Below are 5,955 nucleotides of genomic sequence, written 5' to 3' on the forward strand. Positions count from 1 at the left end.
TTTTCCTGGAGAGAAGTGGCTTCTTTGCTGCCCTTCTTGACACCAGGCCATCCTCCAAAAGTCTTCGCCTTACTGTGCGTGCAGATGCACTCACACCTGCCTGCTGCCATTCCTGAGCAAGCTCTGTACTGTTGGTTCCCCGATCCCGTAGCTGAATCAACTTTAAGAGATGGTCCTGGCGCTTGCTGGACTTTCTTGGGCGCCCTGAAGCCTTCTTCACAACAATTGAACCACTCTCCTTGAAGTTCTTGATAATCTGATAAATGGTTGATTCAGGTGCAATCTTACTGGCAGCAATATCCTTGCCTGTGAAGCCCTTTTTGTGCAAAGCAATGATGACGGCACGTGTTTCCTTGCAGGTAACCATGTTTGACAGAGGAAGAACAATGATTCCAAGCACCACCCTCCTTTTGAAGCTTCCAGTCTGTTATTCGAACTCAATCAGCATGACAGAGTGATCTCCAGTCTTGTCCTCGTCAACATCCCTATGTTAACGAGAGAATCACTGACATGATGCCAAAATATTCAAGGGACATTTTCTCAAAAGTGGGGTTTGAAAATGTTGAAAATGTTTTTCATCTTTCAATGCAGAATTACTTTCCCATTTTTTGTCAAAGACCAAATTGTCACAAATAAAAAAAGAAACATATAGTAAGAAAATAAAATTCCTTCAAGTAAACTTTTATTTTGATTACCGATGTTACTGTCTCCACTACAACAAAAACATACTAGCATACATGTAATACAAACATTTAATTGAAATTCCACTTTCAAACTTTTTTTGTCACATGCGCCGAATACAACATGCGTAGACCATACACTGAAATGCTTACTTACAAGCCCTTAACCAACAGTGCAGTTCAAGAAAGAGAAAATATTTATTTATTTATATTAATTGTTCAGCAGTCTTATGTCTTGGGGGTAGAAGCTGCTAAGGAGCCTTTTGGTCCTAGACTTGGCGCTCCGGACCTGCTTGCCGTGCGGTAGCAGAGAGAACAGTCTGTGACTTGGGTGACTGGAGTCTTTGACAATTTTTTGAGCTTTCCTCTGACACCACCGAGTATACAGGTCCTGGATGGCAGGAAGCTTGGCCCCAGTGATCTACTGGGCAGTACGCACTACCCTCTGTAGCGCCTTATGGTCAGATGTCCAAGCAGTTACCATACCAGTCGGTGAATCAACCGATCAGGATGCTCTCGATGTTGCAGCTGTCGAATTTCTGAGGATCTGGGGAACCATGTCAAATATTTTCAGTCGCCTAAGGGGAAAAAGGTGTTGTTGTGCCCTCTTCACGACTGTCTTGGTGTGTTTGGACCATGATAGTTTGTTGGTGATGTGGACACCAAGAAGCATGGAACTCTCAACCCGCTCCACTACAGCCCCATCGATGTTAATGGGGGCCTGTCAGGCCCACCTTTTCCTGTAGTCCACGATCAGCTCCTTTGTCTTGCTCACATTGAGGGAGACGTTGTTGTCCTGGCACCACACTGCCAGGTCTCTGACCTCCTCCCTATAGGCTGTTTCATCGCTGTCAGTGAACAGGCTATTGTGTCTTCAGAAAACTTAATGTTGGTGTTGGAGTCGTGTTTGGCCACACGGTCGTGTGTGAACAAAGAGTACAGGAGGGGACTAATCACACCCGTGAGGGGCCTCAGTGTTGAGGATCAGCGTTACAGACGTGTTGTTGCCTACCCTTACCACCTGAGGCGGCCCGTCAGGAAGTCCAGGATTCAGTTGCAGAGGGAGGTGTTTTGTCACAGGGACCTTAGCTTAGTGATGAGCTATGTGAGCACTATGGTGTTGAACCCTGAGCTGTAGTCAATGAACAGCATCCTCACATAGGTTTTCCAATTGTCCAACTGGAAAAGGGCAGTGTGGAGTGTGATTGAGATTGCGTTATCTGTGGATCTGTTGGGGTGCTATGCGAATTGGAGTGGATCTTAGGTATCCGGGAGGATGCTGTTGATGTGAGCCATGACCAAAGCACTTAATGGCTACCGACGATGACCAAAGCACTTAATGGCTACCGACGAGTGCTACGGGGCGGTAATCATTTAGGCAGGTTACTTACGCTTCCTTGGGCATATGGTTGTCTGCTTGAAGCATGTAGGTATTACAGACTCGGTCAGGGAGAGGTTGAAAATGTCAGTGAAGACACTTGCCAGTTGTTCCGCGTATGCTTTGAGTACACGTCCTGGTAATCCATCTGTCCCCGCGGCTTTTGTGAATGTTGACCTGTTTAAAGATCTTGCTCACATCTTCTACCTTGAGCGGTATCAAACAGTCGTCCAGAACAGCCGGTGCTCTCATGCATGCTTCAGTGTTGCTTGTCTCAAAGCGAGCATAAAAAGGCATTTAGCTCGTCTGGTAGGCTCGCGTTACAGGGAAGCTCGCAGCTGAGTTTCCCTTTGTAATCCGTATTAGTTTTCAAGCCCTGCCACATTCGACGAGCATCAGAGCCGGTGTAGTAGGATTCAATCTTAATCCTGTATTGACGCTTTGCATGTTTGATGGTTTGTATGAGGGCATAGTGGGATAAGCATCTGGATTAATGTCCCGCTCCTTGAAAGCAGCAGCTCTAGCCTTTAGCTCGATGTGGATGTTGCCTGTAATTCGTGGCTTATGGTTGGGATATGTATGTACAGTCACTGTGGGGACAACGTCGTCGATTTACTCATTGATGAAGCCGATGACTGAGTTGGTATACTCCTCAATGCCATTGGATGAATCCCGAAACATATTCCAGTCTGTGCTAGCAAAACAGTCCTGTAGCATAGCATCCGCTTCATCTGACCACTATGTCACTGGTACTTCCTGCTTCCTGCTCTTACTTTTTTGCTTGTAAGCGGGAATCATGAGGATAGAATTATGGTTCGATTTGCCAAATGGAGGGCAGGGGAGAGCTTTGTATGCATCTCCGTGTGTGGAGTAAAGGTGGTCTAGAGATTTTTTCCCTTTGGTTGCACATGTGACATGTTGATTGAAATGAGAAAAAACGGATTTAAGTTTGCCTGTATTAAGGTCCCCGGCCACTAGGAGCGACAATTCTGGATGCGCATTTTCTTGTTTGCTTATGGCCTTATACAGCTGGTTGAGTGCAATCTTAGTGCCAGCATTGGGTTGTTGTGGTAAACAGACGGCTACAAATAATATAAAAAAGAAATGTCCTCTCACTGTCAACTGCGTTTATTTTCAGCAAACTTAACATGTGTAAATATTTATATGAATACAACAAAATTCAGCAACTGAGACATAAACTGAACAAGTTCCACAGATATGTGACTAACAGAAATTTAATAATGTGTCCCTGATCAAAATGGGGGACAAAATCAAAAGTAACAGTCAGTATCTGGTGTGGTCACCAGCTGCATTAAGTACTGCAGTGCATCTCCTCCTCGTGGACTGCACCAGATTTGCCAGTTCTTGCTGTGAGATGTTATCCCACTCTTCCACCAAGGCACCTGCAAGTTCCCAGAGAATTCTGGGGGGAATGGCACTAGCCCTCACGGCTCCGATATAACAGGTCCCAGACGTGCTCAATTGGATTGAGATCCGGGCTCTTTGCTGGCCATGGCAGAACACTGACATTCCCGTCTTGCAGGAAATCACGCACATAACGAGCAGTATGGCTGGTGGCATTGTCATTCTGGAGGGCCATGTCAGGATGAGCCCGCAGGAAGGGTACCACATGAGCAAGGAGGATGTCTTCCCTGTAATGCACATCGTTGACATTGCCTGCACTGACAACAAGCTCAGTCCGATGATGCTGTGACACACCGCCCCAGACCATGACGGACCCTCCACCTCCAAATTGATCCCGCTCCAGAGTACAGGCCTCGGTGTAACGCTCATTCCTTCCACGATAAACGCAAATCCGATCATCACCCCTGGTGAGACAAAACTGCCACTCGTCAGTGAAGAGCACTTTCTGCCAGTCCTGTCTGGTCCAGCGATGGTGGGTTTGTGCCCATAGGCGATGTTGTTGCCGGTGATGTCTGGTGAGGACCTGCCTTACAACAGGCCTACAAGTCCTCAGTCCAGCCTCTCTCAGCCTATTGCGGACAGTCTGAGCACCGATGGAGAGATTATGCGTTCCTGGTGTAACTCGGGCAGTTGTTGTTGCCATCCTGTACCTGTCCTGCAGGTGTGATGTTCGGATGTATCGATCCTGTGCAGGTGTTGTTACACGTGGTTTTCCACTGCAAGGACGATCAGCTGTCCGTCCTGTCTCCCTGTAGCGCTGTCTTAGGCGTCTCACAGTACAGACATGGCAATTTATTGCCCTGGACACATCTGCATTCCTCGTGCCTCCTTGCAGCATGCCTAAGGCATGTTCACACAGATGAGCAGGGACCCTGGGCATCTTTCTTTTGGTGGTTTTCTCAGTCAATAGATTGGCCTCCTTAGTGTCTTAAGTTTTCATAACTGTGATCTTAATTGCCTACCGTCTGTAAGCTGTTAGTGTCTTAACGACCGTTCTACAGGTGCATGTTCATTAATTGTTTATGGTTCATTGAACATAGTTCTCATCTAAACTCAGCAAAAAATATATATTGGTGGATAGCGTGGTCTACAGCTTATCATAAGGTACTCTACCTCAGGCGATCAATACCTCAAGACTTATTTAATATTAGACATTGCGCACCAGCTGTTATTGACAAATGGACACACACCCCCGCCCCTCGTCTTACAAGAGGTAGCTTCTCTGTCCTGCCGGTGCATGGAAAATCCCGCCAGCTCTATATTATTTGTGTCTTCATTTAGTCATGACTCTGTGAAACATAAGATATTACAGCTTTTAATGTCCCGTTGGTAGTATATTCTTGATCGTAGGTCAAACGTTTTAGTCTCCAATGATTGCACATTGGCCAATAGAATGGATGGCAGTGGGAGTTTACTCACTCGCCTACACATTCTCAGAAAGCAGCCCGACATCCGCCCCCTTTTTCTTTGTCTTTTCTTCACGCAAAAATTATTCTTCCAGTTCGTGGTCAGTAATCCTTTTTCTGATGTCCAGAAGTTATTTTCGGTCATAGGAGATGGTAGCAGCAACATTATGTACAAAATAAGTTTAAAAATAAGTTACAAACAATGCGACAAAATGAACAAAATAGCACCATTCTACAAATATGGCCGACCGGTGGCTTTAAAGCCTATCAATGGTCAATGCATATCAGCAATCCAGGGTTTATATACATAATTGGTTAAGATCTTCAGTAGATGGATGATACCCTGATCTCAACAGACTTAATCCGCCCATCAACATAACATCCTGGTTGGTTTAATCAAGCTGTGGGACCAAACGTATCTCACTCTGGCAAATGGCTAGATTTAATTTAGTTATGTTTCACTTTCAGTCCTCCAGGATTAAATCCAGGACCAAGCGTTCATTGAACTCTTACTGTTAATACGTAACAGGTCAATATGCACTACTGACCTCTTCATCCTCTGGCATTAGGGGATTTCTGAGTGCCTTGTGAATGATGCCTGTGGATCAGACACAGGGCAGAGTGCGAGGGAAACGGCAATGTAAGCAATCTGTTGAATTAATATACAGGAAACATTGTGGCGCTGTTCATTTCAGACCCTAAATGCATTTATTCTGGTTTCAAATGAGGTAGCCACCTGATCTATTCAAGACAATAGCCATTTTACATCGCGTCTAACAGCTATGATCCAGACGGGGACCCTATTTTCAGGGAATTGAGAACATTTGCAAGGCTTGTACAGGATAAGTGTTGCTGGTTTTTACAAGCACGGAAGTCGTGAGACGTGAGACACTGCATTCGGGAAAGTATTCAGACCCCTTCACTTTTTGTTACATTACAGACTTATTTTAAAATGGATTCAATTGTTTTCCCCCCTCATCAATCTACACGCAATACCCCATAATGACAATGCAAAAACAGGTTTTTGTCAAATATCACATTTGCTTAAGTATTCAGACCCTTTACT

The sequence above is a fragment of the Oncorhynchus kisutch genome, linkage group LG2 (genome assembly GCF_002021735.2).
Source record: "Oncorhynchus kisutch isolate 150728-3 linkage group LG2, Okis_V2, whole genome shotgun sequence".
NCBI classification, from domain to species: Eukaryota; Metazoa; Chordata; class Actinopteri; order Salmoniformes; family Salmonidae; genus Oncorhynchus; species Oncorhynchus kisutch.